At 47.1% G+C, this 11537-nt stretch overlaps 6 non-coding genes across 6 annotated transcripts; all 6 read left to right on the top strand.

The window, feature by feature from the left end:
• Positions 1–2299: 2299 nt before the first annotated feature.
• Positions 2300–2463, top strand: LOC134950881 (U1 spliceosomal RNA). Its single transcript, XR_010183722.1, has one exon. It is a non-coding gene; the product is annotated as a U1 spliceosomal RNA (small nuclear RNA).
• Positions 2464–2615: 152 nt separating this feature from the next.
• LOC134952638 (U1 spliceosomal RNA) lies at positions 2616–2778 on the top strand. The gene has a single exon (XR_010185120.1). It is a non-coding gene; the product is annotated as a U1 spliceosomal RNA (small nuclear RNA).
• A 674-nt stretch (positions 2779–3452) lies between these two features.
• Positions 3453–3616, top strand: LOC134951882 (U1 spliceosomal RNA). Its single transcript, XR_010184539.1, has one exon. It is a non-coding gene; the product is annotated as a U1 spliceosomal RNA (small nuclear RNA).
• A 152-nt stretch (positions 3617–3768) lies between these two features.
• LOC134952285 (U1 spliceosomal RNA) lies at positions 3769–3931 on the top strand. The gene has a single exon (XR_010184843.1). It is a non-coding gene; the product is annotated as a U1 spliceosomal RNA (small nuclear RNA).
• A 670-nt stretch (positions 3932–4601) lies between these two features.
• Positions 4602–4765, top strand: LOC134951677 (U1 spliceosomal RNA). The gene has a single exon (XR_010184373.1). It is a non-coding gene; the product is annotated as a U1 spliceosomal RNA (small nuclear RNA).
• A 152-nt stretch (positions 4766–4917) lies between these two features.
• Positions 4918–5080, top strand: LOC134952534 (U1 spliceosomal RNA). Its single transcript, XR_010185037.1, has one exon. It is a non-coding gene; the product is annotated as a U1 spliceosomal RNA (small nuclear RNA).
• Positions 5081–11537: the final 6457 nt, after the last annotated feature.

Below are 11537 nucleotides of genomic sequence, written 5' to 3'. Positions count from 1 at the left end.
TGAATTACATTCTATAGTAAAGGATATCTTTGTATTTATTAATCCTCCCTTTATATGTGTCTGTCTTTCAATAAAGCTTCGGGCTTGTGATTCCCTCACCCTCTTACACTCCACACCCATAGCCTTATTAACTGTTGTATTATTGTATTGTTTAAATGTATAGTGCAGTTCATGATTTATAGTGTAGGCTGGCCTGTGCTGTAGTTCTTGAACTGTACTATACCGACAGCATTTGTATTGTGTTTTGGCTGTGCTGCAACACGGTACTTATGTGTGTAATGTTTATGTATGTTTTTTTGCTTCTTTATGTCAATAAAGACTGCTTTTTCAATCCAATATCTGAAAACAATCAATGTTTATCTTTGATGGCAATAGAAGTGGTATGATATTTGCTGCTTTTGAAAGGCAATATCTGATATGTCCCCTATCTGGGAACCATATATTAAATGGCTTTTCAGAAAAGGGAGATGGGAGAAGAGCTTTCAGTACTTGTAGGACCGATGCTCATTTCCTATTCTAGCCTCCAAAAACAGATTCAGTTGCATTTTCCAGCGTGTTTTGGATGCGCCTTTGCAAATGTCTTACATCGACAAACTTATTTAGTACTATTTTGCAAATAGGGTTACATTGTTGCAACATTGTGTTCCCTAATTGCTTGATTTTTTAAATGCAACAATTGATAAAGACACCTGATAACTGCTCTGTGGAGTCTTATTTTGTGTCTACTTCTTATCTACATTTAATTCTCTACCTCTAATCAAGGCATTTTTAAATGCTGGGGGCTGCCAGGACGTGAGGCCTACCTAGACTTTAGATCTGAATTTTAATGTACTTGTGAACTAACTTAATTTCCTACTTCTAAATTCATTCCTAAATTCACTACTTACATGAATCCTGTAGTTGGGCATTTTGGGACTTCGATTGTGGGCATTGTTTTGTGTCCAGACCAGCAGCAGGTGGTGTGCATTTGCTGGAAAGGCATCGAAGACCTCCGATATGCTGCATCTCCCTCAAGTGGCTGTCGGCAAATGCCTGCTAGACACCCCATTTCAAGCTGATTGTGACATCACGGTACATGCATCATAGAACAGGCATGCTAGAACATGGGTCTTCAACCTGCGACCCTCCAGCTGCTGTGGAACTACACATCCCAGCATGCCCTGCCTCAGTTTTAGCATACCTTAATAGCAAAACTGTGGCAGGGCATGCTGGGATGTGTAGTTTCACAGCAGCTGGAGGGCCACAGGATGAAGACCCATGTGCTAAAGCCAAGCCGCAGGTACATTGAATGCTAGCAAGCTGAATATTTAAATCCTTTTTATTCCGCAGCATTCCAATTTGGAAGATTCCATGGAACCAGAGATCCTTCCATTGAGAAGGACATGCTGCCTGGATGACTACACTGTGCAAATTAAATCACGGAGCCAGTTGGCTTGTGGGTGGCTCTGGTCACTGGGTGGTTGGGTGGGTGGTGTGTCGGAGGTGGAGCACATGCAAATGATTGTGTATCATCCAGCTAGTGAGAGAGAAAACTCATGCAGGAGTGTGCCTGCTTGTCAGTGGGTTATGCACCTTTCCAGACGTCAAATCTACATGGAGCAGCTGGAGAGGACAAGAGCAGGTTTGCAAAATATAGACAGAAGAGCTCTCCAGCCTAGTTTGCTGTCTGTTTCCACTTCTCTTTTCTTGAGCCGCTCCCTTCTATGCCCTAGCACACTATCCTGACTTCTCCCATCTGCTTACTTTGTGCCTTCCAACGCACAATGCGAACTACAGGTAGTGCTGCAGGGCCCACACCCTTTTACTTGCCATACAGAGCAGCTCTGGAGCTGTTACAGTGCCCAGCTTCTGCAAGAAATCAGCTTGAATGCTTCAGGGGCTGGGGCATAGCCAACATGAGCCCCACACCGAAGGAGGGTGGAGGTGTTTAATGCGAACTAGGGGTCATCCAAGCACCGCAAAAGGCCGCCATGCCCTGCACGCCCCTTTTCTCTTTTCATATGCAGACGAGGGTTGAAGCCAACTTTGACCCACTGCTTGGATGACATCACCATATGCAAATCCATCTGCTGCAGGCCTTCCCCCAGGAATGCTTGCACTAGTTGTTGCATTTGGTTTGTTGTTTGGGGGTGCTTCAGTATTAGGCAGCCTTCTGCCCTCCCATGTTCATCTGAAAATATGTGTTCTCCCTGCAGTTGTTGTCCCCAGATGAGAGTTCCCTTGTGCTGCCTCAGTTGAATCTTCTTTACTTGACAGAGATGTGCCTGAGCAGCGGCCCTCCCCAGCCCTATCCTAAATCATACTTATTTTGCATAGGAGATACCATGGTCATGAAGATTGTTCTCCCAGGGTGAGGTTCATTCATTGCATTCTGGGTATGCTGACCCCTGTGATTTCCCCAAATGTGGGAAACTTGACTGCATTATTTGTGGTAGTGGGGGACTGTGTCTGTGCTTTCCTCTGGTCAGCTCTGGTAAAAGTCAGATTTCTTTGTCTCAGATCTTCCTCTAGCCTTGTTCTTCTTTCGAGAGTTCCCTTGTGCTGCCTCAGTTGGATCTCCTTTACTTGACAGGGGGGTGCACAAGCAGCGACCCTCCCCAGCTCTAGCCCAACTCCTACTTACCTGCCAGGTGAGATACTATGATCATGAAGGTGCTTCTCCCAGGGCAAGGCTCACCCATTGCACTCTGGGTGTGCTGCCCCTGTGATTTCCCCAAATGTGGGAAACTTGGCTGCATAATTTGTGTATCCACTGGTCGGCTTTCATATAATTCAGATCTCTTTGTCTCAGGTCTTTCTCCAGCCTAGTTTGCAGTCTGTTTCCACTTCTTTTTTTTTAAGCCCCTCCCTTCTATACCCTTGTGCACTATCCTGACTTCTCCTCCTGTCTGCTTACTTTGTGCCTTCCAATGCACAATGCAAACTACAGGTAGTGCTGCAGGGCACACAAACTTTTACTTGCATTACAGAGCAGCTCTGGAGCTGTTACAGTGCCTAGCTGCTGCAAGAAATCAGCTTGAATGCTTCAGGGGCTGGGGCATTGCCAACATGAGCCCCACACCGAAGGAGGGTGGGGGTGTTTAATGCGAACTAAGGGTCATCCAAGCGCCGCAAAAGGCCGCCATTCCCTGCATACCCCTTTTCTCTTTTCATATGCAGATGAGGGTTCCAGCCAACTTTGGCCCACTGCTTGGATGACATCACTGTATGCAAATCCGTCTTCTGCAGACCTTCCCCCAGGAATGCTTGTACTAGTTGTTGCATTTGGTTTGTTGTTTGGGGGTGCTTCAGTATTAGGCAGCCTTCTGCCCTCCCATGTTCATCTGAAAATATGTGTTCTCCCTGCAGTTGTTGTCCCCAGATGAGAGTTCCCTTGTGCTGCCTCAGTTGAATCTCCTTTACTTGACAGAGATGTGCCTGAGCAGCGGCCCTCCCCAGCCCTATCCCAAATCATACTTATTTTGCATAGGAGATATCATGGTAATGAAGACTGTTATCCCAGGGTGAGGTTCATTCATTGCATTCTGGGTATGCTGACCCCTGTGATTTCCCCAAATGTGGGAAACTCGACTTCATTATTTGTGGTAGTGGGGGACTGTGTTTGTGCTTTCCTCTGGTCAGCTCTGGTAAAAGTCAGATTTATTTGTCTCAGATCTTCCTCTAGCCTTGTTCTTCTTTCGAGAGTTCCCTTGTGCTGACTCAGTTGGATCTCCTTCACTTGACAGAGAAGTGCCCGAGCAGCGACCCTACCCAGCTCTAGCCCAACTCCTACTTACCTGCCAGGTGAGATACTATGATCATGAAGGTGCTTCTCCCAGGGCAAGGCTCACCCATTGCACTCTGGGTGTGCTGCTCTTGCGATTTCCCCAAATGTGGGAAACTTGACTGCATAATTTGTGTTTCCCCTGGTCGGCTCTCGTATAATTCAGATCTCTTTGTCTCAGGTCTCTCTCCAGCCTAGTTTGCTGTCTGTTTCCACTTCTCTTTTCTTGAGCCGCTCCCTTCTATGCCCTTGCGCACTATTATGACCTCTCCTGTCTGCTTACTTTGTGCCTTCCAACGTCAATGCAAACTACAGGTAGTGCTGCAGGGCCCACACCCTTTTACATGCTTTACAGAGCAGCTCTGGAGCTGTTACAGTGCCCAGCTGCTGCAAGAAATCAGCTTGAATGCTTCAGGGGCTGGGGCATAGCCAACATGAGCCCCACACCGAAGGAGGGTGGAGGTGTTTAATGTGAATTAGGGGTCATCCAAGCGCCGCAAAAGGCCGCCATGCCCTGCACATCCCTTTTTTCTTTTCATATGCAGACGAGGGTTGAAGCCAACTTTGACCCACTGCTTGGATGACATCACCATATGCAAATCCATCTGCTGCAGGCCTTCCCCCAGGAATGCTTGCACTAGTTGTTGCATTTGGTTTGTTGTTTGGGGGTGCTTCAGTATTAGGCAGCCTTCTGCCCTCCCATGTTCATCTGAAAATATGTGTTCTCCCTGCAGTTGTTGTCCCCAGATGAGAGTTCCCTTGTGCTGCCTCAGTTGAATCTCCTTTACTTGACAGAGATGTGCCTGAGCAGCGGCCCTCCCCAGCTCTATCCCAAATCATACTTATTTTGCATAGGAGATACCATGGTCATGAAGATTGTTCTCCCAGGTTGAGGTTCATTCATTGCATTCTGGGTATGCTGACCCCTGTGATTTCCCCAAATGTGGGAAACTTGGCTGTATTATTTGTGGTAGTGGGGGACTGTGTTTGTGCTTTCCTCTGGTCAGCTCTGGTAAAAGTCAGATTTCTTTGTCTCAGATCTTCCTCTAGCCTTGTTCTTCTTTCGAGAGTTCCCTTGTGCTGCCTCAGTTGGATCTCCTTCACTTGACAGGGGGGTGCCCGAGCTGCGACCCTCCCCAGCTCTAGCCCAACTCCTACTTACCTGCCAGGTGAGATACTATGATCATGTAGGTGCTTCTCCCAGGGCAAGGCTCACCCATTGCACTCTGGGTGTGCTGCCCCTGTGATTTCCCCAAATGTGGGAAACTTGACTGCATAATTTGTGTTTCCCCTGGTCGGCTCTCGTATAATTCAGATCTCTTTGTCTCAGGTCTCTCTCCAGCCTAGTTTGCTGTCTGTTTCCACTTCTCTTTTCTTGAGCCGCTCCCTTCTATGCCCTTGCGCACTATTCTGACCTCTCCTGTCTGCTTACTTTGTGCCTTCCAACGCACAATGCAAACTACAGGTAGTGCTGCAGGGCCCACACCCTTTTACATGCTTTACAGAGCAGCTCTGGAGCTGTTACAGTGCCCAGCTGCTGCAAGAAATCAGCTTGAATGCTTCAGGGGCTGGGGCATAGCCAACATGAGCCCCACACCGAAGGAGAATGGAGATGTTTAATGCGAATTAGGGGTCATCCAAGCGCCGCAAAAGGCCGCCATTCCCTGCACATCCCTTTTTTCTTTTCATATGCAGACGAGGGTTGAAGCCAACTTTGACCCACTGCTTGGATGACATCACCATATGCAAATCCATCTGCTGCAGGCCTTCCCCAGGAATGCTTGCACTAGTTGTTGCATTTGGTTTGTTGTTTGGGGGTGCTTCAGTATTAGGCAGCCTTCTGCCCTCCCATGTTCATCTGAAAATATGTGTTCTCCCTGCAGTTGTTGTCCCAAGATGAGAGTTCCCTTGTGCTGCCTCAGTTGAATCGCCTTTACTTGGTGAAAAGAATTATTACACTTGAAAATTAGCGCTCATCAAATTATCATGTGAAATGGAATTATATTCAACTGGAAAAATTTTCATTCACCCTTATTAGTAGGTAGATCCTCATGAGATGATGGAACAGTTTATACTCTAGACGTTCCTCAAATCAGCCAAAGATTCAAACACAATGTATAAGTATCCCAGGAGACCTGTAACGATAGATGCCTCTTTCTCCAGTGGAATGAAATTTTGGAAATACGAGGCACCATTAAACAACGACCATAGTGTAGTATTTCTTTAAAACACGCACTGGTTTTAATACACCGATAAAACTTACAAGAAATTAAAAGAACATAAGCATGTAATAAAATCCATAGGACAACACAGATGGTATATCACCCAGGAGTTCACTGCAGCCCCAGCAGATGGAAATGGAAGACGTGCACTATCTCTCCAGAAGTCCAATAGCATGCAGGATAGCAAAGGATGGTTGTGTCCAAAGTGTCCAAGGATCAATACAGATTAAAAGCAGAGAGATAGTGCACGTCTTCCATTTCCATCTGCTGGGGCTGCAGTGAACTCCTGGGTGATATACCATCTGTGTTGTCCTATGGACTGTTCCATCATCTCATGAGGATCTACCTACTAATAAGGGTGAATGAAAATTTTTCCAGTTGAATATAATTCCATTTCACATGATAATTTGATGAGCGCTAATTTTCAAGTGTAATAATTCTTTTCACCATTGTTCAGTTTTTGAAGTGTGGGGTCACTTCTATTTACACTAGATATAGCTGCACTTCAAGTTTTGTTGCGCATATTGTTGAAGACAACTGTCACAAGAATCGCCTTTACTTGACAGAGATGTGCCTGAGCAGCGGCCCTCCCCAGCCCTATCCCAAATTAGAGATGAGCGCCTGAAATTTTTCGGGTTTTGTGTTTTGGTTTTGGGTTCGGTTCCGCGGCCGTGTTTTGGGTTCGAACGCGTTTTGGCAAAACCTCACCGAATTTTTTTTGTCGGATTCGGGTGTGTTTTGGATTCGGGTGTTTTTTTCAAAAAACACTAAAAAACAGCTTAAATCATAGAATTTGGGGGTCATTTTGATCCCAAAGTATTATTAACCTCAAAAACCATAATTTACACTCATTTTCAGTCTATTCTGAATACCTCACACCTCACAATATTATTTTTAGTCCTAAAATTTGCACCGAGGTCGCTGTGTGAGTAAGATAAGCGACCCTAGTGGCCGACACAAACACCGGGCCCATCTAGGAGTGGCACTGCAGTGTCACGCAGGATGTCCCTTCCAAAAAACCCTCCCCAAACAGCACATGACGCAAAGAAAAAAAGAGGCGCAATGAGGTAGCTGTGTGAGTAAGATTAGCGACCCTAGTGGCCGACACAAACACCGGGCCCATCTAGGAGTGGCACTGCAGTGTCACGCAGGATGGCCCTTCCAAAAAACCCTCCCCAAACAGCACATGACGCAAAGAAAAAAAGAGGCGCAATGAGGTAGCTGTGTGAGTAAGATTAGCGACCCTAGTGGCCGACACAAACACCGGGCCCATCTAGGAGTGGCACTGCAGTGTCACGCAGGATGTCCCTTCCAAAAAACCCTCCCCAAACAGCACATGACGCAAAGAAAAAAAGAGGCGCAATGAGGTAGCTGACTGTGTGAGTAAGATTAGCGACCCTAGTGGCCGACACAAACACCGGGCCCATCTAGGAGTGGCACTGCAGTGTCACGCAGGATGTCCCTTCCAAAAAACCCTCCCCAATCAGCACATGATGCAAAGAAAAAGAAAAGAAAAAAGAGGTGCAAGATGGAATTGTCCTTGGGCCCTCCCACCCACCCTTATGTTGTATAAACAAAACAGGACATGCACACTTTAACCAACCCATCATTTCAGTGACAGGGTCTGCCACACGACTGTGACTGATATGACGGGTTGGTTTGGACCACCCCAAAAAAGAAGCAATTAATCTCTCCTTGCACAAACTGGCTCTACAGAGGCAAGATGTCCACCTCATCTTCACCCTCCGATATATCACCGTGTACATCCCCCTCCTCACAGATTATCAATTCGTCCCCACTGGAATCCACCATCTCAGCTCCCTGTGTACTTTGTGGAGGCAATTGCTGCTGGTCAATGTCTCCGCGGAGGAATTGATTATAATTCATTTTAATGAACATCATCTTCTCCACATTTTCTGGATGTAACCTCGTACGCCGATTGCTGACAAGGTGAGCGGCGGCACTAAACACTCTTTCGGAGTACACACTTGTGGGAGGGCAACTTAGGTAGAATAAAGCCAGTTTGTGCAAGGGCCTCCAAATTGCCTCTTTTTCCTGCCAGTATAAGTACGGACTGTGTGACGTGCCTACTTGGATGCGGTCACTCATATAATCCTCCACCATTCTATCAATGTTGAGAGAATCATATGCAGTGACAGTAGACGACATGTCCGTAATCGTTGTCAGGTCCTTCAGTCCGGACCAGATGTCAGCATCAGCAGTCGCTCCAGACTGCCCTGCATCACCGCCAGCGGGTGGGCTCGGAATTCTGAGCCTTTTCCTCGCACCCCCAGTTGCGGGAGAATGTGAAGGAGGAGATGTTGACAGGTCGCGTTCCGCTTGACTTGACAATTTTGTCACCAGCAGGTCTTTCAACCCCAGCAGACTTGTGTCTGCCGGAAAGAGAGATCCAAGGTAGGCTTTAAATCTAGGATCGAGCACGGTGGCCAAAATGTAGTGCTCTGATTTCAACAGATTGACCACCCGTGAATCCTTGTTAAGCGAATTAAGGGCTGCATCCACAAGTCCCACATGCCTAGCGGAATCGCTCCCTTTTAGCTCCTTCTTCAATGCCTCCAGCTACTTCTGCAAAAGCCTGATGAGGGGAATGACCTGACTCAGGCTGGCAGTGTCTGAACTGACTTCACGTGTGGCAAGTTCAAAGGGCATCAGAACCTTGCACAACGTTGAAATCATTCTCCACTGCACTTGAGACAGGTGCATTCCACCTCCTATATCGTGCTCAATTGTATAGGCTTGAATGGCCTTTTGCTGCTCCTCCAACCTCTGAAGCATATAGAGGGTTGAATTCCACCTCGTTACCACTTCTTGCTTCAGATGATGGCAGGGCAGGTTCAGTAGTTTTTGGTGGTGCTCCAGTCTTCTGTACGTGGTGCCTGTACGCCGAAAGTGTCCCGCAATTCTTCTGGCCACCGACAGCATCTCTTGCACGCCCCTGTCGTTTTTTAAAAAATTCTGCACCACCAAATTCAAGGTATGTGCAAAACATGGGACGTGCTGGAATTTGCCCATATTTAATGCACACACAATATTTCTGGCGTTGTCCGATGCCACAAATCCACAGGAGAGTCCAATTGGGGTAAGCCATTCCGCGATGATCTTCCTCAGTTGCCGTAAGAGGTTTTCAGCTGTGTGCGTATTCTGGAAAGCGGTGATACAAAGCGTAGCCTGCCTAGGAAAGAGTTGGCGTTTGCGAGATGCTGCTACTGGTGCCGCCGCTGCTGTTCTTGCGGCGGGAGTCCATACATCTACCCAGTGGGCTGTCACAGTCATATAGTCCTGACCCTGCCCTGCTCCACTTGTCCACATGTCCGTGGTTAAGTGGACATTGGGTACAACTGCATTTTTTAGGACACTGGTGAGTCTTTTTCTGACGTCCGTGTACATTCTCGGTATCGCCTGCCTAGAGAAGTGGAACCTAGATGGTATTTGGTAACGGGGGCACACTGCCTCAATAAATTGTCTAGTTCCCTGTGAACTAACGGCGGATACCGGACGCACGTCTAACACCAACATAGTTGTCAAGGCCTCAGTTATCCGCTTTGCAGTAGGATGACTGCTGTGATATTTCATCTTCCTCGCAAAGGACTGTTGAACAGTCAATTGCTTACTGGAAGTAGTACAAGTGGGCTTACGACTTCCCCTCTGGGATGACCATTGACTCCCAGCGGCAACAACAGCAGCGCCAGCAGCAGTAGGCGTTACACGCAAGGATGCATCGGAGGAATCCCAGGCAGGAGAGGACTCGTCAGAATTGCCAGTGACATGGCCTGCAGGACTATTGGCATTCCTGGGGAAGGAGGAAATTGACACTGAGGGAGTTGGTGGGGTGGTTTGCGTGAGCTTGGTTACAAGAGGAAGGGATTTACTGGTCAGTGGACTGCTTCCGCTGTCACCCAAAGTTTTTGAACTTGTCACTGACTTATTATGAATGCGCTGCAGGTGACGTATAAGGGAGGATGTTCCGAGGTGGTTAACGTCCTTACCCCTACTTATTACAGCTTGACAAAGGGAACACACGGCTTGACACCTGTTGTCCGCATTTCTGGTGAAATACCTCCACACCGAAGAGCTGATTTTTTTGGTATTTTCACCTGGCATGTCAACGGCCATATTCCTCCCACGGACAACAGGTGTCTCCCCGGGTGCCTGACTTAAACAAACCACCTCACCATCAGAATCCTCCTGGTCAATTTCCTCCCCAGCGCCAGCAACACCCATATCCTCCTCATCCTGGTGTACTTCAACACTGACATCTTCAATCTGACTATCAGGAACTGGACTGCGGGTGCTCCTTCCAGCACTTGCAGGGGGCGTGCAAATGGTGGAAGGCGCATGCTCTTCACGTCCAGTGTTGGGAAGGTCAGGCATCGCAACCGACACAATTGGACTCTCCTTGTGGATTTGGGATTTCGAAGAATGCACAGTTCTTTGCTGTGCTGCTTTTGCCAGCTTGAGTCTTTTCATTTTTCTAGCGAGAGGCTGAGTGCTTCCATCCTCATGTGAAGCTGAACCACTAGCCATGAACATAGGCCAGGGCCTCAGCCGTTCCTTGCCACTCCGTGTGGTAAATGGCATATTGGCAAGTTTACGCTTCTCCTCCGACAATTTTATTTTAGGTTTTGGAGTCCTTTTTTTTCTGATATTTGGTGTTTTGGATTTGACATGCTCTGTACTATGACATTGGGCATCGGCCTTGGCAGACGACGTTGCTGGCATTTCATCGTCTCGGCCATGACTAGTGGCAGCAGCTTCAGCACGAGGTGGAAGTGGATCTTGATCTTTCCCTAATTTTGGAACCTCAACATTTTTGTTCTCCATATTTTAATAGGCACAACTAAAAGGCACCTCAGGTAAACAATGGAGATGGATACTAGTATACAATTATGGACTGCCTGCCGACTGCAGACACAGAGGTAGCCACAGCCGTGAACTACCGTACTGTACTGTGTCTGCAGCTAATATAGACTGGTTGATAAAGAGAAGATGTCTATGTAACTATGTATGTATAAAGAAGACTGAAAAAAATCCACGGTTAGGTGGTATACAATTATGGACGGACTGCCTGCCGAGTGCAGACACAGAGGTAGCCACAGCCGTGAACTACCGTACTGTACTGTGTCTGCAGCTAATATAGACTGGTTGATAAAGAGAAGATGTCTATGTAACTATGTATGTATAAAGAAGAATGAAAAAAAACCACGGTTAGGTGGTATACAATTATGGACGGACTGCCTGCCGAGTGCAGACACAGAGGTAGCCACAGCCGTGAACTACCGTACTGTACTGTGTCTGCAGCTAATATAGACTGGTTGATAAAGAGAAGATGTCTATGTAACTATGTATGTATAAAGAAGAATGAAAAAAATCCACGGTTAGGTGGTATTACAATTATGGACGGACTGCCTGCCGAGTGCAGAGACACAGAGGTAGCCACAGCCGTGAACTACCGTACTGTGTCTGCTGCGACTGGATGATAAATGATATAAAAAATATATATATATCACTACTGCAGCCGGACAGGTATATAT

Source organism: Pseudophryne corroboree, chromosome 8 (assembly GCF_028390025.1).
Source record: "Pseudophryne corroboree isolate aPseCor3 chromosome 8, aPseCor3.hap2, whole genome shotgun sequence".
Classification (NCBI taxonomy): Eukaryota; Metazoa; Chordata; class Amphibia; order Anura; family Myobatrachidae; genus Pseudophryne; species Pseudophryne corroboree.
Note: the sequence above shows the minus strand (reverse complement) of the source record. Positions and strands in the feature narration are given on the sequence as shown.